At 43.7% G+C, this 25,388-nt stretch overlaps 1 protein-coding gene and 1 pseudogene across 1 annotated transcript in view; both read right to left on the bottom strand.

Moving 5' to 3' along the window:
• APOD (apolipoprotein D) overlaps positions 1–24,944 on the bottom strand; it is a 48,242-nt gene extending 23,298 nt beyond the window's left edge. Inside the window, exon 1 of the mRNA XM_057737968.1 lies at positions 24,804–24,944. The gene's annotated coding sequence lies outside the window, so the exon portion shown is untranslated. The remainder of the gene's footprint in view (positions 1–24,803) is intronic.
• On the bottom strand, positions 4,864–24,942 carry LOC130855082 (ubiquitin-conjugating enzyme E2 L3-like; annotated as a pseudogene).
• Positions 24,945–25,388: the final 444 nt, after the last annotated feature.

A 25,388-nucleotide genomic window follows, 5' to 3' on the forward strand; every position in this document is an offset into this window, starting at 1 on the left:
CTGTAATAAACCATAATGGAAAAGAATATGAAAAAGAATATATATATCTATATCTGAATTACTTTGCTGTACACTGGAAACTGACACAACATTGTAAATCAACTATTCTTCAATAAAAAATTATAATAATAATAAAAAGAAAAAGCTCTGCCAATGATTTCAACGTGCAGGGAGGTGAGAACCATCGAGTCATGGTCTTGGTTGCCTCTGGCCATCCTGCTTGCTGTTCCCTTACCTGGAAGGCCTCCCCGCCCTCTTCACCTGGTCAACTCTTGCTGGTCCTCCAGGAAGTCTTCTCTGAAGCCTGGTTGGGCTCTGTGGCCTCCTCTGTGCTCCCAGAACTGTTTGCGAAAACTCTAACACATTCCCCAGGGTTCTATTCTGTGGTTTGTCTGTCTTCCCTGCAGGGCTGTACATGGGAAGGGATGTGGCCTTATTTCTTTGAAGCTCCAGCTTCCAGCACAGTGCCTGGCACAAGGTAGGAGCTTGGTAGATGTTTGTTGAATAAATGAGGGCATGAAAATATTTGGAGGGAAAGAATCAGACATGTGGCTAGACACATGTCTGGTTCTTCTTAGTTCTCCAAGGGTCTTGAAGACACATCAGGAGAGCTTAGGATGAGTGTGTCTGGAGAGGTCTGAGGCTGAATGTAAACCTGACATTCAGAAATACACATATTTGGTTTTTAAAAGGGTCTCCTGCACGTTGTCATAATATACACCACGACAAGTATTGAAGTCTCAGGGGTTCAGCTCCAGCTACCCTGCGCAGTCATCACTCAGCCCAGAGCGTCTGCCCGGCTTATGAGTCAAGCTGCCTCTTTGTGCCTTACAGAGATGTTGGTTCTGTCTCAGAGGAACAAAGAAAACATTCTGACTGTGAGAGAATGGCTTTCAGGGTTTTCCTGATGCAGCCCTGGAGAGAAGACACTTTTATTTCTATCTGCTCAGTGGGGACCAGTAGAGGCAGGGGTGTGTCCACAGCCTTCAGTCATGAGATTCGGATAAAGACACCAGTGGCAGAGCCTCCTTGGGGTGGACACTCTGAGGTTTTCAGGTGGGATAGTTCTTGCCTTTATTGAAAATGGAGAGGGATGAGGAGGAGGAAAGCTGCTTCTATTAAAAACCTGCTCAGCGGTACTCAAATACTACTCCAGAGACTCTGTGTGTTTACAGCAACCCTGTGAAGTAAATATTGTCTCTGTTATTTTTTACTTTTGAGTCACTTTTCTTCAACACCTACATACTTCGTCTCCAAATTCTCTCCATCCAGCCTCCTAAATATCTATTTCATCCCTCTCTCTTTCCCCAGTGACAATACCTTATCTCAAGCCACCATCTAACTTGACATGAGAAGTTTCAAGTGTCACTAAGCTCAGACCATAGGTCAAAACCTTAGTGGAAGCTGCATTTGGAGCTGGGTCTTGGATTGAAGGGAATTTCTCTGTTCAGTCAATGATTCTGAGACTTGCCAGGATTTCCCCGAGGTTCCAGACGAAGCCCCTTAGGCTTCCTTCTGTCTCCCCGACCCCAGGCCTAAACCTGTGACCTGCTCTCATAAATCAGTCATTTATTAACTTAACTGAGTTCACTGAGCACTTCGCAAGGACTAGTGATGTCGTTAGGCACCAGGAAGATGAGATGTACAAGATCAAATCCCGGCCCCTGTGGACTTTGTTATTCTGTCTCCTTTCCACCCTGAGTAGTTGCTCTGGTTACTTGGTTTTCAGCCTCTTTCACCCAGAGCAGAAGCTGAACATGGCCGTTAACCAGACAAACTCCTGAAGACTCATGAACTCTGCATCCTGCAGTGAAGGGCCCTGGGTAACTCTGTCCTGCCCATCCAGGGGCTGCAAATGGTCTCTTACCTTTCCCCCTCTCCCAGCCACATCCACTCGAGAGAATGACAAAGCTTAGGGGCCCTCAGCATCGCAGGTGCCTAACTCAGCCTTGCAGGTATCACTGGGACCACAGGGGACGCTGGTCTCCAGGGAAAAAAGCCTGTTGACCTGTCAGGCAGAAATCCTTTTACCTTTGGTGTCATGAACTCTCAAGTAAATATGCCTTATTTACATTTTGCCCTTAATGATCCAATGTCTGCTTTCCTCGTACATTCTGTGTCTTTGGACTGGGCTGCTTTGATGTAGTTAGAATTTGTTAAATTTAGGAAAACAAACTCAACTTTTAAAAGAAAAATATGTGAACGAAAGAGTCGGCTCATCAAATCTGCTTCAAATAGGGAGACTTCAATCGTGACCAGAAGATCTGTGATTTTTCTGGAAAGGGCCAAGGAAGGTCTCCCCTGAAGAAAGTCTGCTGGGCCTGAAGGAGGGTCCCACCTCACAACCTGAAGGGATGAACACACACACTTTGCCTTTTTTCTCCGCAGTTTGACCTGAGATGCTCTTCATGTTGTCATAATAACTATTTCAGGTTGAGAATTTTTTTTTTTCACTTCCTTGAGAGTCACCCTAACTCACTCAAAAGAACCCAACAGATGGCCTAAAGATTTAGGCATCTAATTCACTCCCTCCCCTTTTCTCCCGTTAGCCAGGGCCCAGAGCTGTGGAATCTTCCAGAAGCTGGTGCCTCCATCTGAGGGGAAGTGACTGGATTTCCCAGGACCTTCCCACTTCAGGAGGGTTATTTGAAAAGATATCCGTGGCCTGCTTAGGGAGTAAGTACACGTTGTGGTGTGGGGATATGCTTAGGCAGGGAGGGCTTCAAATGAAGCCCTGAGGGACTAGGTTTGAAACTAGGGAGAAGGACAAGTAAAAAAAAGCAACCAAAAAACAAAAAACCAAACAATGGTACAAAGGAAGCACTGTTCTCGTGAGCAGATGGAGTGGCGGGGTCAGCCCAGCCCAGGTCACTGTACCAGGCCTCCCAGAGCATCCGTGCTGGATTGGGAGGAAGCACGTCTCTGGTCCAGGGACAGCATGGGCCAAGGGAGTGGCCCAGGGGATAAACGGCTACATTAGGACATCCTGCAGAGCAGAGGGATACCCTCAACACTGTAGACTGGAACGCTGGATAAGTGGAGGGGAATTTCTAGCTCTACTGTAGGAATCCTGCAGTGCAGACTGCCAAATAGAATAATGCAAGTGGCATAGTGAACATTCTGGCTTGAAATATGCAGCTTAACTTCTACCTGTTCAGATTAACTAACCAGATAACTGCCACATCTTCAAGTCCCACAGGGATCTGTGGACACAGGCATAGGAGGCTGCCTTTAGACCTGCAGCTGCTTCTAACATACGTGATCATCTATACACCCAGACACGTGTGGTTATTCCGTATGCCCTCTAAGGCTTGCTCCTTTCCCGAGCATCTAGAGTTCCACAGAGACCTGTACTAGACATGTTAGGAACGAGTCATGCTGTGAGTAGTCACTGCGGACGGCAGAGGGAAGGAAAGATTCACGTGGCCAACCTGGTCCTCTGTGATAACATACCCTGCTCAGATCCCTGCGTGTCTCAGGGATGAGGGAGTTTGTAGTCTTCTCTCAGTGATGGTATAGCCAACTAAGGTTTTGTCTTATTTCAATTTTGGTATCTTGACAGGCCATTATTATTTACAGCCAAGAATCCATGAGAATCTCTGTAACAGCTCAGTTAAAGAATCCTCTTAATGTTAGCAGTGCTGGAAAGAGCACAGGTCTGTGAATCAAGACAGAAGGGTGGGGACTTCCTGGGGGCTCAGTGGATAATACTCTGTATTCCCAATGCAGGGGTGCCAGGTTCGATCCCTGGTCAGGGAGCTAGATCTCACATGCACGATGCAACTAAGAGTTCGCATGCCACACTAAGGAGTCCCCGTGCCACAAGTAAGGAGCCCATGTGCTGCAACTAAGACCCAGTGCAACCAAATAAATAAATATTAAACAAAAAAAAAAAAAAAAAAAGAAGGGTTCTAGATCCTGCTTTGTCATCAATTTGTGGCTGACTTTGGTATGGTACTTCCTCTGCCCAGATCAAAGTTCATCCTTTCTTGCCACTAACGTTCTATGACTGTGATTTGGTACCTAGTCTGGGAAGAAGACAGGACCCCAGGCAGATCAGGGGAGTCAGAAAGGGAAGTTGGGGGAAGGTCGTATCAGCTTAGCAACGGTTAAAACCCTTGCATCCCTACATAACTCTGCTTGCCCCTTTAAGCCCACTGGCCGCAATCCACCTCCCAACTGCCAGCTCTCATCAGGGCCTGCGGGCTTCCTCAGAAGCCCCAAGACTCACTGGGTCCCCATTTCTTTTCCATGCATGCACCCATCATGGGGGTAGAGAGTCAGAAAGACAGGCTATGAGCAGAGAAAGCAGGGCATGCGGAGAGTACAGCTGGGGAAGATCCTTCTGTTTTGAAACCATGTGCTGCAGGCCCTCCAGCCTCAGCAGCAGGAGAGGACTATAGTTGTGGAGAAACAGCATATGCTGTTCTCTTAGATGAAACTGTTCACATGGAACAGGAAATGCAAACGCAGGTTCTAGTTTTCTCCACTGTGTTTCTCCAACGGGGACAGTAACAGTTGTGTAACCCGGAGTGTGGTTATAAAACCTATCTTATGGTCACAAAGAAGCTGTGAAAAAGCCAAGAGGCACAGACTCTCCAAGTCAGGATTTGGAGATTTCGCAAATTTCAAACTATTTTCCCAATGAACTGTAGTAACCTACCATGAGACAGAAGAGATGGAGTTGAACTCCAAGTACATTTTGTCCTCACAGAGTTTGACACCAGAAGAATTTCCTCTGTGTGATGTTCTCATGGTCTTACCCCAGCGAACTTGTTTAGCACTCAATCTAGTGGACATTTAGTGAATATAAAGGTCTGTTACTCTGGTTGAGATATGGGATCATTCCAGGATTCCATGGGTTAATTACTTGCAGAACCCAGATGGTCTGGTTGGTTCTTACTACCAAATTGAAGAACTGATTATTTGAGAAGGAGGGTTTATCATAGATACATTAATTATATATCTATGTAACTGTGTGTGGCTGAGAGCTGAGATCCTTGGACTCCAGGAGAAAGGCAGACTTTTTACGATAAGCCTCTAGTGGTCAGATCAGAACCAGCCTTGCGAAGTTAGTGAGAGCCCTGAGCTGATCTGGAGAGGGTAGAACGAAGTGCCTGGCTGATTCTGGACAGGCTTTCTTTGTGGGAAAAAGGGGTCACTCTCTCATCTACTGCACACCAAACTGGGACGCAGACACATACACACAACATTCCTGTAATTCTCCTCGTCCAAGGCGACTGCTCCTTTCCCTTCCACATGCTTCTCCAGCAGCCAGCTTCGCTTTGCTGACTCTCCCTGTCTCCATCCTTCACACCCTTCCCAAGGCTGCCCTTGATACACATTTTACCCACTCCTGCCCGGATACAAATGATGGGAGAGGGCAGTGAGCTTGTCCCCAGACCAAGCCTTCACCCCTCAGGAGGGCCCTGGGACTTGCTTAGCTGAAGCACTGAACTTGGGGGTAAAATAAGGAAAAAGTCTGAGAGAAGAGGAGCAGCAGAGGGAGACCAAGGCTGTGACTCAGGACAGAAGTGAGTTTTCCTCTTACTGACTCACCTCTACCAAGAATTAGGGCAGGAGGAAACTTCTAAAATTTAGCTCTCCAAAGTCTAGCATGATGTTAATCTTCCATATGCACTTTACTGAGGACACCTCTAGTGATTTGTTTGGAGATATTTGGGTGGAGAAACTTTGATACTTTTTATTGTCAGTGGATTTTAACCAGCTATGAAAATAGGGATGAATCATAAAACTTGGTCCTCAGATATGCCCTGGTTTTCATTTAAAGCCAAATATTCAGTTGTTTTCTTCTTCTTTTTTTTTTGCTTTATACTGCTTAATAGATCCATGACACAGTGATAACTGCATTTTTCACACCCACTGACACCATTTATTGACATCTTTTCTTTTTCTTAAAACACCTTAAAAATTTAACCTTCCTTTATAGGTTACCTAGACCACTTTTGACAACAAAAAGTGCAGGAAACTAGTAACTGCCACGGGTGGATGCCAGGCAGCGGCACCTGTCAGTTTCCCACAGAGGCCTGCTTTGTGGGTGTCTGCATGCACTGCTCAAGGTCTCTGCTCACACGCTGGAATCGACAGTTGGCGGACTTTAGTCCACAGGCCGCTTTCCCCCACGTTTCTTCGTAAACTCTTCAACATTCTTACAGAACTTCTTACAGTCCTTAGAGTATTCTTTAGCTAGGTCAGCCTGAAGGGGGTGCTTGGGCTGGGGGTTCATTCACCAGTGCTATGAGGGACTGGATGACTTGGTTGGTTTTGGCTGCTGGCTTCCAGTTTTCAGCACTGATTACTGTCAAACAGACCTTTTCCGTCAATGTTCTGGGTGACAGGTCTTCATTTTCAGTGTGATCTTTGGTGGTCTGAATGGGTATTCTGCTGGAAGGTTGTTTATGATTCTGAAGGTCCCCTTATCATATGGAGGGGTGTCATGATATAAGCCCTTGCCAAGTCAATAAATTAGCTTCATCATCCTGGATATAAAGGAAGTTTTTCACCCTACATTTGAGGATTTGTTCAAGCTCCTTCATCAGCCTCCTGCTGGCTGCCATCTTGGATGTGGTGCTGCTGCTGGCACCTTGACATCTTTTATTATTTAGGTCTATAATCCTGCAGATACCACACATAATAAATGGAAAGTTATCTCCTTTTACTTTATTTATTGCATTTTTGTGGACAAAGAGTCTCAGTTTATATCCGGTATAAAGATCTAAGAAAGTCTTATTCAAGCTGAAAACCAACATTTGGCTGATAATAAACTTCCCCAGGGTGCTACATCTAGAAGAAATTCAGTGCTGAGAACAAGTACCATATCGCTCCCACATCCATAGGTGTCTCACTTAGGGTGACATGGTAGCTTAGAAGTAGAATGTACACTTTAAGTTGCTCATGTAAGATGCTGCTGGCAATATTTATTTTAAAAACGTACAAACAATAGACCTCTTTTTCATTGCTCCAGCCACCCTTAGTTAGAGTACTTAAAAGTGCTTTCGTACTGTTTTATGTGTGTGATTATAGAAGTAATTCGTGTTTAAAAAAAGTGGTAAACAAAGGAAAGCACAAAAAAGAAAAGCATATGAAAGCCAGTAATTCCACCAGCCAGAGAGAATCATGGTTACCATTTGGTATTTCTGATATATAGAGATAGAGTTGTAGAAGAGTTATAGAGAGGCATACATCTTTTGAAACAAAAATGAGATCATATGAGGGGTAGGGAGACAGAAAGGTGAAAGAGATGCTCCAATTGCATCAGAGTTCACGCGAGACGTTCCAACAGACAAGTAGAATATTTGAGCTAAACTTTGAGCCCCCCACAACTAAGTTCTAAGTCTGCCTCAGGGTACAGCCTGGCTCTGACTGAATGGCTCTAGCCCTGGGGTATCCGTGGCCTGTCAGGCTTCTCAGCAGGTCAAGGCCCTTCTAGGAATGACTCTGCTTAGTAGCTTCCCACATGGGCCTGGAGAAAGGCTATGAATAACACACATCTAACTCACTTTTCCTCTCCCCTCTCCTCCCCCTTAGACAGGGTTCTTGGCTGAGCAGCCAAGCTTCTCTATAATTGATATACAAATTTATGATATTTGCTCCACTGTCACTACAACGATTTTATATTTCGCTCTCTTGAGATATGTTGTAAGAGAAGGAAATATGGTTCTCCCTTTGTTTCACTTCAGGACCATTTATGCTAAATGTATAAAATGGCTCCTCATGTATTTCCTACACCCTGTACCAAAGAAAATTTTCCATTCATTCGTTTCTTCTAATGACTCCACACAAGTCCTTTTGACTTAGGACCAGAACCATTCAATATTCACTTCACAAAATTGTCTTAAGCACCCACATGGGCCAGGCACCATTCTAAGCGCTGGGATACAGCAAAGAATGAAACCGGCAAAAACCCCATCCCTCGTGGACAGCTCGTGCTGGTGAGGCCGGACGGCCAAGTGCCTCCTGCTGCCATGCCCGCTCGTTCACTCATTCATTCAAACAGTCATTCCATAACAGTGAGCGCCGACCACATGTGTGGTTGTTTATGTTACAACATGTAATGTGTTGACTTGGCTAGGCGACATCACATTTTCCTTCCTGTATGTTTCTGGAAAGGGTGGGCCGCCAGCGGGATCCTCACGTGAGATTTGGAGGGTGGAGGTGAAGCAGCAGTCACTTTGTAGCTCACACACATGGTCTTTTATCTGCCGGCCTGGCCCCTCTTGCATGAAGCAGTGACCAGGCCCACATCTACCCTCACCTCCCCTAGGTCCTCCCTCGGCGTCCCTGACTCTGGCAGCCGAGGGCACTCATGCCCGTGATGACAGCCTCCTTCGTTTGACTTGTCAGCTCCGGTAGCTCCTGCGCACTCTGCTCCACTCTCCAAAGACCCGATTCTGACGTATCTGGCATTGCTACCCTCCACTCTGCTTCACCCTGCTTTTCACTTTTAATTAGCTAAGGAAATTTATTTAAATTTGTTAAACTTATTTAAAATTAATTAGCTAAGTGATATATCACTTACAATGAACACTATTTATCCATTCAACAAGTATTTTAACAAGATTCTTGTACATGGCAGACATTCTGCTAGGAGCTGGGGGGTACATAGGGCAGAACAGATGTGGTCTCTCCCCTCATGGAGCTTACAGGCCAACAGGGGAGGACAGACCAAAAATTCAAATAAACAAAAAAAACTAGATTTTAAAAATGAGTGGGGCTGTGTAAACAGAGAAAAGTGGGCCAGGGTGGATAGGAGGGTAGGACCTATTTCAGATAAGATAGACAGGGAAGGCCTTTGTATCCAAACGCATTTTTAAATATTAGAAAGTCAAAAGGACATGGACCAATTAAGAAAGCAGTGTTTGTTAGACGTGTTCATCCATTTGAAAAATACTCCACAGTGGTTAAATTTCTTAAGAAGAAATATAAATAAAGATGGAAAGCTAGCAGTTTGAGAGACTCATGTTCAGAAGGAAAGAGAGTGATTTAAGATTCATTGGGATTGCACGGCAAAGGAAACCACAGACAAAACAAAGAGACAACCCTCAGAATAGGAGGAAATATTTGCAAGTGAAACAACTGACAGGGGATTAATCTCTACAATATACAAACAGCTCATGCAGCTCTATATCAAAAAAACAAACGACTCAATCAAAAACATGGGCAGAAGATCTAAACAGACATTTCTCCAAAGAAGACATACAGATGGCCAACAAATACATGAAAAGATGCTCAACATCACTAATTAGCAGAGAAATGTAAATCAAAGCCACAATGAGGTATCACTTCACAATGGTCAAAATGGCCATCATGAAAAAATCTACAAATGATAAATGCCACAGAGGGTGCAGGAAAAAGGGAACCCTCCTACCCTGTTGGTGGGAGTGTAAACCGGTCCAGCCACTATGGAGAACAGTACGCAGTTTTCTTTAAAAACTAAAAATAGAGCTACCATATGATCCAGCAATCCCACTCCTAGGCATATATCCAGAGAAAGTCATAATTTGAAAAAATACATGCACCCCAATGTTCACTGCAGCACTATTTACAACAGCCAGGACATGGAAGCAACCTAAATGTCCATCAACAGAGGAATGGATAAAGAAAATGTGCTGCATGTATAGAATGGAATACTACTCAGCCATAAAAAAGAATGAAATAATGCCATTTGCAGAAACATGGATGGACCTAGAGATTGTCATACTGAGTGAAGTCAGACAGAGAAAGAAAAATATCATATGCTATCACATATGTGGAATCCATTGAATAAGAAAAAATGGTACACATGAACTTATTTACAAAACAGAAATAGAATCACAGATGTAGAAAACAAACTTTTGGTTAGCAAGGGGGAAGTGGGGAGGGATAAATTGGGAGATTGGGATTGACATATACACACTACCATATATAAAATAGATAACTAATAAGGACCTACTGAATAGCACAGGGAACTCTACTCAATACTCTGTAATGACCTATATGGGAAAAGAATCTAAAAAAGAGTGGATATATGTATATGTATAACTGATTCACTTTGCTGTACAGCAGAAACTAACACAACAGTGTAAATCAACTCTTCTCCAATAAAAATTAAAAAAAAGATTAAAGTAAATGTAGAATGATTAAAAAAAAGATTCACTGGGAGAACAGGAGATAGTGAATTTTATCTTTTTCTTTGCTTTTGACCTGATGTTGAAAGAGGGAAACACATGGAAAGCAAGTCTTTCACTCTAATGGCGACGATTTACTAAGAATGAGTTACTGAGAGTGAGTCCAGGCTGTGCCATTAGAAACCCCTCCATTAAGACAGGGGTCAGGGGAAGGGGTGGGATGCAAGGTGGGCCCTGAGGGAACACGTAGCAAGTACTTGGGACAAACAGCTGGGGTGGGTGTGTGCGTGTGTGTGTGTGTGGGGGGGGGGGGGGTGATGCACTTTTCCTACACAGAAAACCTGCGAGATTAGCCCCTTCTGGGGAAACGAGCAAGGGGATGGTTCTGTATTTTCTTTGACGCAGCCCAGGAATCCAGGATGAATCCGCTCAAGCTGGTTGTGAATACCAGGTATTACCTGAGTTGGAAATGCTCCCCAGTTAGAGTCAGTTCCTTGGTGAAGGGTTCCTGGTGACCCTGGATTAAGTCCCATCTGTCATCAGAGAGTGAGGGCCATGACTTTAATCCTTTTGTGTCCCCTCAGTGTGCTAAACAACGTGCTATGCACCCAGAATCAGTACTGATGGATGCCTTTATTCAGAAGCTTCCCCTCTGTGTCAAGTCAGCGTTTAAAGCTTTTAAAGGCTGGGCCTGAAGTGTGGGTTCCGGACACGGAGACCCCAGCAGGGAACGCGTGTCCTTCTAACATTTCTCATGCTGCTTCCCGGTCAAGTTACTGGTTTTGGATCCAGAGGAACAACACTCTCGTGTCTGGAACTCTACAGAGGAGAGGAAGAGCTCAAGCAAAGAGCTGGGCGATGAGCCAGTGTGAGGAGGAACAGGTTAAAGCCCCTTTCTTCTCAAGCGAGGACACTGCTTTCAAAACGAGGAGGAACGCTGTGTTGGGGAATTCCAAGTTCTCCGTACTACTTTGCTCTCAGGGCAGTTTTAGTAAAAAGATCCCACTGTTATTCATCGGCTTCTCCAGATTTGCTTTAAGCTCCTTTAGCTTGGTGGTGGCAGGCTGATAGGGTATAAAGAAAACACAGGAAGAGAAATCCAGGCTAAAATGTTTATTTAAAAGTTAGTGCCCTTTAATGAACAAGAAAAAAACTTTAACATGAAAAATTGACAAAAGGCTGATTAAAATATACACCCTTAATATTCTTTTCCCTCACTTCTGACTTCAAGCATAAAACATTAAATTTGTACTTATCACTGAGGGTTTTTTTCTTCTACTTGATATTTGTTTTGTTCTAAGAAAAGTATGTGTATGTAGCTGCGTGTGTGTGACAGAGAGAGAGAGAAAACACAGACTTGACCTCATTGCCAGTTAAAGAACATGGGCATTGATTATTGAAACCAAGTCAGAAACATTTTCTCTTGCTTTTTTTCTTTCTCCCTGATGCCCTCAAAGCTCTTCTTTTTTTTTTTTTCTTTATTATTTTTTTGGGGGTACACCAAGTTCAATTGTCTGTTTTTTTTTTTTTTTTTTTTTTTTAGGCGCACAGGCTTAGTTGCTCCGTGGCATGTGGAATCTTTCCAGGGTAGGGCTCGAACCCGTGTCCCCTGCATTGGTAGGCGGATTCTTTACCACTGCGCCACCTAGGAAGTCCTCAATTGTCTGTTTTTATACACATATCCCCGTATTCCCTCCCTTCCTTGACTCCCCCCCACCTCGAGTCCCCCCCACCCTCCCTGCCCCAGTCCTCTAAGGCATCTTCCATCCTCGAGTTGGACTCCCTTTGTTATACAACAACTTCCCACTGACTATCTATTTTGCAGTTGGTAGTATATACATGTCTGTGCTACTCTCTCGCTTCGTCTCAGCTTCCCCTTCACCCCCACCCCCTCCTTTTGTCAATTTTTCATGTTAAAGTTTTTTTCTTGTTCATTAAATGATGCTAATATATCGTTACTATGTCAAGATATGTCCCACATCCAATGTGAAAGAACCCATCCCATGATTCTTAAAGGACAGGAAATTTGTCTTTCTTTTTTCTTTCCAATACTTATCTGTTTCTGTTTACATGTCATATCCCTAGTACCTCTATATTGAAATAAGTCTTTGAAACTTCTTGCATTATCTTATAATTACACTATGCAAACATGTATATTTCATGCTGCACAAGGATCTTAGAATAATGAATAGTATACTATATGATAAAATCTGTTATGAAATATGAATAAAATAATTAGGTCTGGATAAGACCTACATGAAAAAAAAAAAAAAAGTTAGTGCCCTTGAGGTTACCATTTGATTCAGCCTCTACATATTTTTCCATATATCTTATTATTTCTGAACTCACTTCACCTATATGTCCTCAAAATACCCGTGAACATCCACTCCTTCCTAGATGGCATTAAATTTCATTTTAGGTTTTAAAAAAGAAAAAAAGTTAGTGCCTTGTCCTGGAATCTGACATTCTCTTCATGGGTCAGAATATCCAGAGCGTCTGTGGTTCATCAACACCTGGGAGACCAAGCACCAAACATTTCACAGATTTGTGTTATAAAGATGTTTACAAACATGGACCCGTGCAAAGGCTCAGTTGTCACCTCTAAAGACAAGGGTGTCCCTCAGCCTCACTTTCTGGCCCTGATTAGCAAAGACGTAAATAGTATCACCTCTGGTGTGACCTTGTCACAATTCCCTCACCTTGGATATTAATGGCCTTTACCTGACATAAAGCAAAATGGCCTGTCATGGATCAAGTGAACAAAAGAAATCATAAAAATTCAAGCAAAATGGAAAAAAAAAGTATGCACTTATAAAGTTCTAACCCAAAGTCACTCGGCCTAAAGCTCTCAGCCAGAAAAGGTGTCACCATCTTTACTCCCACGAGGCATTACTGGGTGGAGCATACACAAGCACCATCAGTAGCGTCTGCCCCGGGGCAGCCGTCTCACAGTTCTGACAGAGGACCTGCGGCCCGAGGCCCCCACTGCCAGCACCAGGGAGCCTGCGGCCTGGCTTCCCCCTTGGACTCAGAGGCCAAGGCCTGGTTCACCACCCCGCACCGCAGTGGGAGCTCAAGGAGGTTCTGCTCAAAACTCAGTGTTTACTTCATGAAGTACTTTTAAAATCCTTTGTTATCAAAAGCCTTTCCCTTGAGCCTTGGAGAGGATTACAAAGTAATGCTTTCTTCCTTCAGCTTATTTCTTAGGAAATTACCTCCAAACCTGCCAAAGTCACTAAGAGATGCAGGGTTTCACTGATATCTTCATACATGGAACATCTGGACATCCCTTGTGACTTTTTCCCGAAGAGAAAACAGACCATCTGCGAAAGAGGGGCTGCCTGCCTCTGGTCTCTTGGCTGCCCTGATAGGAAGAGTCCAAGTGACAGTTCCAGGAATGAGGCTGGGACCGTGAACAGATCCACACCTGTTGCTTATACCTTCTCATTTCACAGCGTGAGGGCTGCTATCAGGTGAGGGCCACACTCCTTCTGTCCTTTGTTAGGTGCTTTGCCTTCACAGTGTTTTGTTACCACATTTTCCTTTATTTTCTGCCTTTCTTCCATCTATATATGATAAATGCATTCACCATCCATCCATCCATCCTTCTACCCATTCATTACAAACTGATGACTTCCTATGTACTAGGCTTTGTGCTAGACGCTGACTCTAAAGAGGAGTGAGAGTGATTTCTGCCTCCAGTCTTGTGGGAGAGGCACATGTAAATATGTAATGCATATTTAACATATGTAAACAACCCTAATGTGGTGCGGGGTTGAGGTGTGCATAAGGCCAAGGGACTGCCTGCATTCAAAGGAGGGGCATCACCTCCAGCCATCACCTCCTGAGTGGGCTTTCTGTCCAAACGGCCCCTCTGATCCCACCTTCTGGTGTTCATGTCCTTATGTGATCCCTTCCTGCTGAGCGTGGGTGGAACTAGTGACTCACTGGATCCTACCACAAGGCAAAGGTGACAGGATGTGGGTGACTGTGTATGTAATTACCTTATTATGCTACATAAAATTACAGTGCCCATCTTACTGGAGTTTCTGTCTCCCTTGCTAGCTTTGAGGAAACACATGGCCACGCTGGGGAGTCCCACACGCCCAGGAACCACAGAAGGGAGCTAAGAACAGCCTCTAGCCAACAGCCGGCAAGAAACTGAAGCTCTGTGTCACGCAGCCTCAGGAACCGGGCTCTGCCGACACCCTGAGGGAACTTTGGAAGTGGACCCCTCCCCAGCAGAGCCTCAGGGGAGACTCAGCCCCAGCTGACACCTTTTTCTTTTTTAATTGATATAAAGTTAATTTACAATATTGTGTTAATTTCTGCTGTACAGCAAAGTGACCCAGTTATACCAGCGGACACCATGATCACAGTTTTATGAGGCCCTAAACAGCAGCTCAGAGAAGCTCTGCTGGGATTCCTGACCTACAGAGACTGTGAGATGAAACACGTGTTGTTTTAAACCCCCAAGTTTGTGGTAAGTTGTTATGCAACACTAGAAAACTATCCCAACTGTCCCAACTGTCAGAAATACAAAGTTCTAGATAGGTGTTGACAGGGGGGGAATGTCTCCAGCTCCCATTTTCATTCGTTCAGCAAATATTTATTAAGTATTTATGATGCATGAGGCGCTGTTTTAGATACATTAGTAAACAAAAGAAAATCTCTGCTCTTACGAAGCTTATACATTAGTCAAGGGATAAAAACATTAATAAATAAATTGAATATAATATGCTATTCGGTGATGCGTATTACAGAAAGGATAGAGGGGCTGCGGATGCCGGCGGAGTGGGCTGAAGTTTTTCACAGGGTCATCAGAGTAGGTCTCGCTGAAAAGGCAAACACTTGAAAGAGGCAAGGAAATATTCCACAAGAAGCTCCAGGCATCATCCATGTGTACAACTTCACGCATGGATTCAAGGTCTAGTCCTGCCCTGGGGGGGTCGTGGGGGCCATAACTGCCCTTTTCAACCTCCATCCCCACCTCTACCCCTCCATGCCCAGGTCCACCCTGCATCCTCTCCTCCCAACCCTCTGCCACTCCCCAAACCCACCCGCCAAGAATCCTCACTCCTCATTCTGTTCCCACAACAAAGTGCTTCTCCCCCAGAAGCGCCGGTCAGCTCAGTGGTCACCTCCCCCGGACGCCTCCCCCGGTGCCCCCCACCCCGCCCCCAGACACGGTGAGCCCCTCCTCCACTTCCCTCCAGCTTTGCTTATGACTACTGTGAGCGTCCCCCTTTCCACGTGTGTTACAGCTGGTGGCCTTTGTCTCTTGGAAAGAGTGTAGCACGCAGGGATCCAGACCTGTCATCACTGAGTTTCCAGGCTCTGGCATATCATAGGTGGGAGTTGTTGAAAAACATTAGTTGGAGGTCCGTCCTCTGTGGGTTTTTTTCTCTCTCTTTCCATCTACCTCTTGCCCGACTTCCTCACTAGCTTTCTCTGCACACCTCTTTCTGCATTTCTAAGTGTCTTTTTCTGTTTCTCAGTCTGTCTCGTTTTCTCCCTCACATACATAGACACGTGCACACGGACACTCACACAATCATCACGTAGAAGTTTCTTTTGAGCATCTTGTTTTCCCACGGCACCAGGGGGACAGGTGAGAAAGAAATGAGGGTGGGACGGGATGGGATTGGGGTGGAGGAAGAACCTTTACTTCAAGGAAAAACCTAAAGTATACAACTGGCCACTCTTAAATATAGGTTAAAACAACCACATTATTACCCACACATCCACCTATGGAGGAAACTCATTCTCTTATCTTCCTGTCACCCAGGGTTTCTCAACAGTGGCACTACTGATTTTGCGGATCAGATAATTTTAATGTGGGACAATGTTCTATGGCTTGTAGTATGTTTAGCAGCATCCCTGGCCTCTAACCACCAGTAGCACCCCCCAGTCAGGACAATCAAAAACACCTCTAGATGTTGCCAGCTGTCCTTTGGGGGCACCCCTCCTCCCTTCCTCCATCAAGAACCACCGACGCAGCCCTTTTCTCCCAGGATCTGCAGGCACTCATGCGCAATCTTTCAGGCAGCCTTCTAATAAGCATACCATTTCTACAAGGTGCAACATAACAGCAACCTCAGCCTGTTGTCACGCTTCCCTAAGCTCTGGGTCTGGCCTTGTGGGACCCAACACTGACCCTGTTGGGGCCTCTAGCTGCCTGCAGGATACCTTTGTGCTGCCCCTTTGGGAAGAGCCACCTCTAAGTCAGGACACACAGCTTGGATTTCCATCCCCATTTACCAGCTCTACTGGCCCTTTACGTGCAGTGTGCACAACTGTACACTGTGGCCCTAGACAAACAGTACCCTTCTGCTACTAAACACTGGGGTGGCTGCCAGTGAGTTGCTCTTCTCAAACCGGGACAGCCCTTTTCTTCTCAAATGTATCCATAGCTGAGGTGATGTGCATCAACGAGGGTGAGGTGTAGAGAGGTACGTTTTCTGCTTATTAAAGCATCAGATTGGGACTTCCTTGGTGGCGCAGCGGTTAAGAATCCGCCTGCCAATGCAAGGGACACGGGCTGGATCCCTGGGCCAGGAAGATTCCACGTGCCGAGGAGCAACTAAGCCCGTGCACCACAACTACTGAGTCTGCGCTCTAGAGTCTATGAGCCACAACTACTGAGCCCGCAGGCCACAACTACTGAAGCCCAAGAGCCTAGAGCCCGTGCTTCACAACAAGAGAAGCCACCACAACGGGGAGCTCACGCACCACAACGAAGAGTAGCCCCCGCTCGCCACAACTAGAGAAAGCCCTTGCACAGCAACAAAGACCCAATGCAGCCAAAAGTAAATAAAATAAATACATACATAAATAAATTTTTTTACAAAGCATCAGACTGTCCTTACTAAATGCAGTACATCACGTAGCAAAATGTGGCCATTTTGCAGGAGATGAGATCAGACTAGAAGGAAAAGGAGACTATACTGTGAAAATCTAGGTAGAACTCAGAGAATATCCAGGTGAAAATACAGTTGACAGAAGACCAGAGAAACCGATGACCCACACTTGCAAAACAGTTTCTGAGACGATGTGTGACAGGATCCAGGGACTCTGAAAGGGAAATCTGACTATACTTGCGACCTTAGAAGAATCCACCCCAGAGGGTTTATGTAGCTTGATTCTCACCCTGCTTAACGTGTGCAGTCAGCCTGCAGTGATCTAAGCACTAGCATTTTAGTATGATATCTAAAATGTTGTTTAAAAATGTTAAAGGTTACAGGAGGTTTATATCATTTTTTATTTGGCTTGTTACTGAGAGAGTATTTGGACAGAGTATGATTCGTTTTCCAAATTCTACTTTTGAGCCAACTTCGTCCACAGCATAGACCTGACCCTCCTCACAGAAATGTACACACGTTCAAGACACAGCCTTGGACTCTAAAACAGGTAATTCATGCAGTCGCATCTGTCTTTCCCACAGAAGAGAAAGACAGAACGACTTTTCAATGTTATTAGTAAGCAGCAAACATCTTGAGAAAGGAATGGTTTCCCATCTTGAGTACAGAGCCCCAAATATGATGACTAAAAAGTCTGGCTATTTCATTAATTATTGCAATTAAAAATAAAACAAACACTGCAGGAGCAAAAGCCCTGCTGATGGAAGCTTCCTCATGAAGTTCAGGCACCTGCTGGTCCGTGACATCACTCATCACGTAAGCCAGTGACTTGGGGAGAGAATTAGTCTGCCTCTGATGACATCTGACTGCCACCAGCGATGACACGGCACAGGGTAGAAGGACCAAATGATACTTGTGAGAGGCTCAGAAAGGGCCTGGGAAACACTTTCAATTGAGGATACACAAGAGAAAAAAATCAACTGGGAGTCACGTAGATAAAAGGCGTACTGACTTAAAACAGTCATTAGAGCAGTACAAATTAAAATAACAAAGTGATATCACCTTTTACCTACTTGACTGGCAGATGTTAGAAAGCTGAATACTGCCAAGTGTTATGGGGCTGTGTGTCAGAGGAAACCTGAGCTGCTGGTGGGAGAGGGCACATGCAGCCATTCTAAAAAGAGTCAGGATTTAGTCAAATCATATTCTGGCCAAATTCCTAGAAGAAAACCAAGGCCAGAGTCTTTGTGACTCTGGTTAGGTAAATTTTCTTAGGACACAAAACGTACGGGCTATAAAGGAGAAGTTATCCATTGGACCTCATTAATTTTTAAAAATTTACTCTTCAAAAGACATTCTCAGGACTTCCCTGGTGGTGCGGTGGTAAAGAATCCGCCTGCCAATGCAGGGGACACGAGTTCGATCCCTGGTCTAGGAAGATCCCACATGCCACGGAGCAACTAAGCCCATGCACCACAACTACTGAGCCCACATGCCACAACTACTGAGGCCCTTGCGCCTAGAGCCCACGCTCTGCAACAAGAAGCCACTGCAATAAGAAGTCCGTGCACCACAATGAAGAGTACCCCAACTCGCCACAACTAGAGAAAGCCCGTGTGCATCAACAAAGATGCAACACAGCCAAATAAATAAATATATAAACAAATAAATAACAAGACATTGTCAACAAAATGAAAGACAAGCCACAGACTGGGAGGTAAATATTGGCAAATATATCTGGTGAAGGTCTTATATGCTAAATAGATAAAGAACTCTTACAATTTAGTAACAAGAAGACAAACAACTTGATTAAAGAAATGGACAAAACAATGAACAGACACTTCATTTAAAAAAGTTATATGCATGGCTAATGAAAAATGTTTAACATAATCACTAGGAAAATACAAATTAAAACTGCCATGAGATTATCACTATTATCACTATCACCATACAAGCACTAGAATGGTTACAATGAAAAAGACTTACCATACCAAGTGTTAGTGAGGATGTGGAGTGGCAGAATGTCTCAGACATTGCTGGTAGGAATGCAAAACAGCACAGCCACTTTGGAGAGCAGTCTGACAATTTCTTATAAAGTTAAATACACACATATCATATGACCCAGAAATTCCACACCTCGGTATTTACCCAAGAGAAGTAAAAACATACGCCCACATAAAGACCTGCTACTTGGATGTTCACGGCAGCTTTATTCTTATTGACCCAAATTGGAAACAACTGATATCCATCAGCTGGTGAATCGATGAATGTCTGCATGATGAATGCTGCAAACTGTGATAAATCCATACGATGGGATACTACTCAGTAACATAATGGGGCAGACTGCAGATACACACGAGAACAGATGAATCTCAAAAGCGTTATGCTGAGCGGAAGAAGCCAAGCACAAAGGCTACATATCATTTCATTTATATAACATTCTAGAAAAGGCAAAACAATAGTGACAGAAAGCACATGAGTGGTCACCAAGTGCCAGGGGGTGGGGAGGGGACCCACCGCAAAGGGCAGCAGGCACGTGAAACGCTCTGTCTTGGTGTGGTGGTGAGGCAGAAGACAGATGGGCCCCTGGGCCGGACAGCAGGTGTTTGCCAAGTGGAGTAAAACTGAAGTTTTGTTCCTACCCAGACCCTCCAAGGACAAAGCTAGTGGCCGAAGCTGAGCTCTGCTGAAGTAAAGAGATAAGGTGCTCACACCTGAGGTCAAGGAAAACTTCCCTGTCTGCACATGCGCAGGAAGGCTCCTTGGGGGTCTAAACGGGAGGGGCACCACACCATAATAAGTGCAGACATGCACCCACAGGCCTCTGTGGTGGGATCTTGGGGAGGGTCCCAGGACCAGTCAGGTGTGAAAAAAGAAACAAGATAATTGGCCAAAGGTAAACAAAGACCCAGAAGGACTGTCCTATATAAGTGATTTAAATTACCTCTTTACGGTGCTTCTCGTGCAGGACTCCCGCACTCCTCTCCCGGTGTGTATCTCTGCCTAGTTTCTGACTTCTGTGCTCTTCCTCATTACAGAGGACGCCCATAACCTCCCTCTCTGGGTGTGTATTTCTGCCTTGCTTCTGTCTTAAATAAACTGTTTCTCTGTGTGCTCTCCCATACATGGTTCTCTGTCTCTAATAATAAACTTTGTACCTGTTTTACAGTTTTTGCCTCCTTGAAAGAGCTAGGGCCACTTTGCTTCTAGCCTCTAGCCCCTAGGGAACTCGCAGTTAGGATCCCTGGTTTTCATCCAGGCTACCCAGGTTCCACTCCTGGGCAGGGAACTTAGGTCTCTCTTCAGGACTGCTCACTGCTGTCTCTCCAAGATCAGTGGTAGCTTCCTGAATGGATACATTTGAAGAAACTTAAAATGACTGAATTTTATTGCATGTGTAAATTTTACCCCAATAAAGTGAATTAAAATATATATACATGAGACAATGCTCCTTGAAAAAAAGATGAGGTAGAGGAAGTTGAGTGTTGGTAGGTGAGAAGAGGGAAGCAAAGAGACAATGAGAGACAGACAGACAGACAACCAGAAAGGAAAGATAAGATGTGCTGACAGAGACAAAGAGAGGGACAAAACCACCTGTAACAGAGACATGCTAAGAGAGAAACAGAAGGAAAGAAAGGAAAAATGGATAGAACCCCCTAGAAGATATGACAATGATAGAATAATATTCATTACTGTTACCTTTTGGAACATCAACCCTAAAAAATAAATGCTGTTATAGTTTTGTAACTATAGGCTCATACAATTTTGAATTTGTAAGGATCTCAGCATTAGAAAGGATTTTGTAGTTTACCTAGCCAGCCTCTGACACAGCAAGAATCCTCCTGCAGCACCCCCAGAGCTTGGGAGATCAGCTCCTCCTCCTCATCGCTGTTGGGCGAGGGTGCTCAGACTTCACCCAGCAGCGGGTCCAGAGTCCCACAGCTGTGGCTCTGAGGGTGAGTGGGATCTGCCCCCTCCCTCCCAGCTTCTACCCCACCTCTCCTGTGGGGTCACGCAGGGTACGGAGTATGCTTCCTGCCCCACTTGAGTTATCTGAAGGCTGGGGGCCTGTGTTCCTTTGAATCCTCTCTGTTCCAAGGTAGACATTTTCTGTTCCTTTAACTTTTCTCACATTCGAAGGTTCCCAAGCCCTCCAGCATCCAGCCCGCCCCCGCACCCCACCCCTTGGTGCCCCCTGGGGAGTGTGGCGCCATCATGTGGTAGAATTGAGAGACAGAGCCTGGTTCTGGTCTGGGGCACACTGCTTTTATTAGTGTAGCCTAATCTTCATTTAAAGCTCTCCCAGCCCTTGTCGACAAAGGGCTTTTCAAGATGTGAAATATATTGGGTATATAAAAAGCACTGAGTAAAATAATCACCTAATAACCCACCCCTCTGCTCTGGCAATATAATATGATGCCACATTTGTTTCAGACTTTAAAAGTCACCTTTTAAGCCACATTTGCTTCAGATATTACAGCTACAACTGAAGCCTCCTAAGCACCCCTTTCACACTCCCTCCATTCTCTCCCCTGGAGAAGCCATTATTAGAACTCCATGTTTAAATCAACTACATTTCAATAAAAAATTTTTTAAAAGGACTCCATGATTAATTTTCCCTATGCATGCTTTCATATGGTTAAATGTATGAATCAACAATACTTAGCATTGTTTTACATGTTTTCAACTTCAAATAAATTGTGACACTATGTATTTTTCTGTAACTGAAGTTTTTGAGATTTGATTCATTTTAACTGTGATTTAGCAATCCACTGAATTTTCTACAATGTGTTTATTCCTGCCCCTGTTGATGGGCATTTAGGTTGTTTCCAATTTTCCATGTACAGACAATGTTGCAATGAACATGGTCAGTCAGCCTCCTTGTGCGCATGTGTGGGAATCTCTCTAGGGTCAGGAGCTGTGACTGGAATGGCTGAGTCATGGCATGTGTGTATTTTTTCCTTTACTAGACACTGCACATTTACTGTTTTAGCCATCTGATTCATGCTAAGCTTGTGACCAGCCAATGTTATCATAGAAATGCCTATCAAGCCCAATATGTTTTGTTTTTAAAAAGCCAACATTATACTCACTAAATGTTTCCTATATGCAAGACACTGTGCTAGGAACCGTGGGCATACAGAAAAATGGTAGGTCCTCTGCCTTCAAGGAATTTACATATATATGAAGGCAAAAGAAGGGCAGGGCTGGGTCTATCTGTGGAGCGCCCTCACTGATGCTCCTGACTACTTATGCAAATCCACTGATGAGATGCATGCTTTGTTACCTGGGAAGAGAAGCAGGAAAGGGAAACACGGTGACTGTACGCTGCATACCTGGCAGCCTTTCCTTCAGGGATCACATCCTTCATAATCGCTTACACTTGTGTAGTGCTTCGTCATTTACATACATGTTACCTAACCACTTCTCATAATCTCTTCCCTGGGAAGCTGAGAGGGCACCTCTCATCACCCCGCAGCAGAGATGAATGAGCTGAGGCACAGAGGGGGAAGTGAACTGTCCCACATCATGAGGCCAGAAATGGCAGAGCCCAAGCTAGAACTCAGGTCTCCTGACCCCAAGTCAGGGCCTTTCCCCAAATATCACCAATTGTCCAGGAAAACCCTTTGCCCGCCTCCCCCTTCCCCCGTCCTTATATCAGGCTGAAAGTCAGACATGTAATCAAGAAAAGTTCACAATATTAAACCCACGCTCCATGGCTGGCAAAATGCCCTTGACAGCCAGTCACAAGTGCTTCTAGGGTCTCCTTCCCCTCTTCCTCTCCAGGCCTGGGTACTCAAATCCCCATGGGAAAGAACAATCCTACCTGTGATTAGAAGCATCTGTTTTCTAGAAAACACAGTCTTACTACATTTATAAAACTAGGATACAGACAATTGGAACTACTCACTGTCCTCCAATGCATCTCCCCTTTCCTCTACTGAACCTTTGCTCAGTTCCCTCTCCTGAGTGCTCTCAACTCCATTTCTACCCATCAAAATTCTATCTAATATGTGTATAAAAACAAATGATTGAACTTGGTGTACCCCCAAAAAAATAATAAATAAAAATTAAAAAAAAATAAAATAAAATTCTATCCATACTCAGAATAGCCATTATGATATTGAAGAAGAACAAAGTCAGAGGATGGACACTATCCAGCTTCAAGACTTTACTATAAAGTTGCAGTAATCAAGATAGTCTCATATTGGTGAAAGAACGGACACATAGATCACTGGAACAAAATGTAGAGCCCAGAAACAAGCCCACACTTAAGTCTTTAATCCATTTCAAGTTAATTTTTGTATATGGTGTAAGATAAGGACCCAGTTTCATTCTTTGGCACGTGGATATCCAGCTTTCATGATGCTATTTATTGAAAAGACCATCTTTTCCCTGTTTGTATTCTTGGTGCCCTTGTCAAAGATTAGTTGACCACATATGCGAGGATTTATTGCTAGGTTCTCTGTTCTGTTCTATTGGTCTATGTGCCTATTTTTATCCTAATACTACACTGTTTTGATTAGTATAGCTTTGTAATATAGTTTAAAATCAGGAAGTATGATGCCTCCAGCTTTTGTAAGATTGCTTTAGTTAGCCAGCAATCCCACTTCTGGGAATACACCCAAAAGAAATGAAATCAGTATCTCAAAGAAATATCTGCACTCTCATGTTCATTGCAGCATTATCACAATAGCCAAGATATGAAAACAACCTAAATGTCTGTTGGCAGAAGAATGGATAAATAAAATGTGATATATCTATGCAATGGAATATTATTCAGGCATAAAAAAGAAATTCTGCCATTTGTGACAACATGGATGAAACTGGAGGACATTATGCTAAGTGAAATAAGCCAAACACAGAAAGACATGTGTTCTCATTGATATGTAGAATCTGAAAGAGTTGAATTCACAGAACCAGAGAGTAGAATGGTGGTTGCCAGGGGCTGAGGGTGGGGGTGGGATGGGGGGAAATGGAGAGATGCTGGCCAAAGTGAAAAAACTTTCAGTTATAAGATGAATAAGTTCTGGGGATCTAGTGTACAGCATGGTGATTATAGTTAATACTGTATTATATACTTGAAATTTGCTAAGAGAGTAAATCTTAAGTGTTCTCACCACACATACACACAAAGGTAACTATGGGAGGTGATGGATGTGTTAGTTAACTTAATTGTGGTACTTATTTCACAATGTATACATATATTAAATCATCACATTGTACATCTTAACAAATCACATTGTACAACCTAAATATATACAATATTCATTTGTTAATCATACTTCAGTAAAGCTAGAAAAAGATAATAAAAGCAAGTGAGATGATAGAAAAAAGAAGCAGGTCCACATAAATGTAGTCAACTGATCTTTGACAAACTGAATTGCAAAGGCAATTCAATGGAGAAAGGATAGTCTTTTCAACAAACGGTGCAGGAATTACTGGACATTCACATGTACAAAAATGAATCTAGACACAGGCCTTACACTTTTCATAAAAATTAACTCAAAATGGATCATAGATGTAAATGTAAAATGCACAATTTAAAAACTTTCAGAAGATAACACAGAAGAAAATCTAAGTGATCTTGGATTTGGCAATGACTTAGATACAGCATGAAAGAGAAATTTGATAAGTTGAACTTAATTAAAATGAAAACCTTCTGCTTTGTTGAAAGACAATGTTCAGAGGATGACAAGTCACAGAATGGGAGAAAATATTTCCCCCAAATATACAAAGAATGCTTAAAATTCAACAATAAGAAAACAACCAATCTGACTTTGAAATGGGCAAAAGACTGGAACAGAGAACTCACCAATGATACACAGTTGATGAATAAGCATATGAAAAGATGAAGGTGACAGCAGGGTTGGCTTCTTCTGAAGTCTCTCTGGCTTGGTTTCTCCCTGTGTCTTCACATGGTCTTTTCTCTATACTCATCTGTGTCCACATTTCTTCTGATAAGGACAAATCATATCAGATTAGGGCCCATTCACTTGACCTCATTTTACCTTAATTACCTCTTTCAAAGTCTTATTTCCAAATACAGTCACATTCTCAGATACGGGGGGTTAGGACTTCAACACATGAATTTTGTGGGGACACAATTCAGCCCATAATGGCCCCTTTGGAAGATAGTCTGGCAGTTTCTTACAAAATTAAACACATTCTTACCATATTACTAAGCAATTATGCAACTTCTTACAGACTCAAATTAACTGAAGACTTATGCCCACACAAAAGCCTATACAGAAAGGTTTATAGCAGCATTATTCATAATTGCCAAAAAGTGGAAGCAATCAAGATGTCTTCTGGTAGGTGAGTAGCTAAACAAACTGGTATATCCAAACAATGGAATATTATTCAGTTATAAAAAGAAAGGAGTAATAAAGACATAAAA

The sequence above is a fragment of the Hippopotamus amphibius genome, chromosome 6, assembly GCF_030028045.1.
Source record: "Hippopotamus amphibius kiboko isolate mHipAmp2 chromosome 6, mHipAmp2.hap2, whole genome shotgun sequence".
Classification (NCBI taxonomy): Eukaryota; Metazoa; Chordata; class Mammalia; order Artiodactyla; family Hippopotamidae; genus Hippopotamus; species Hippopotamus amphibius.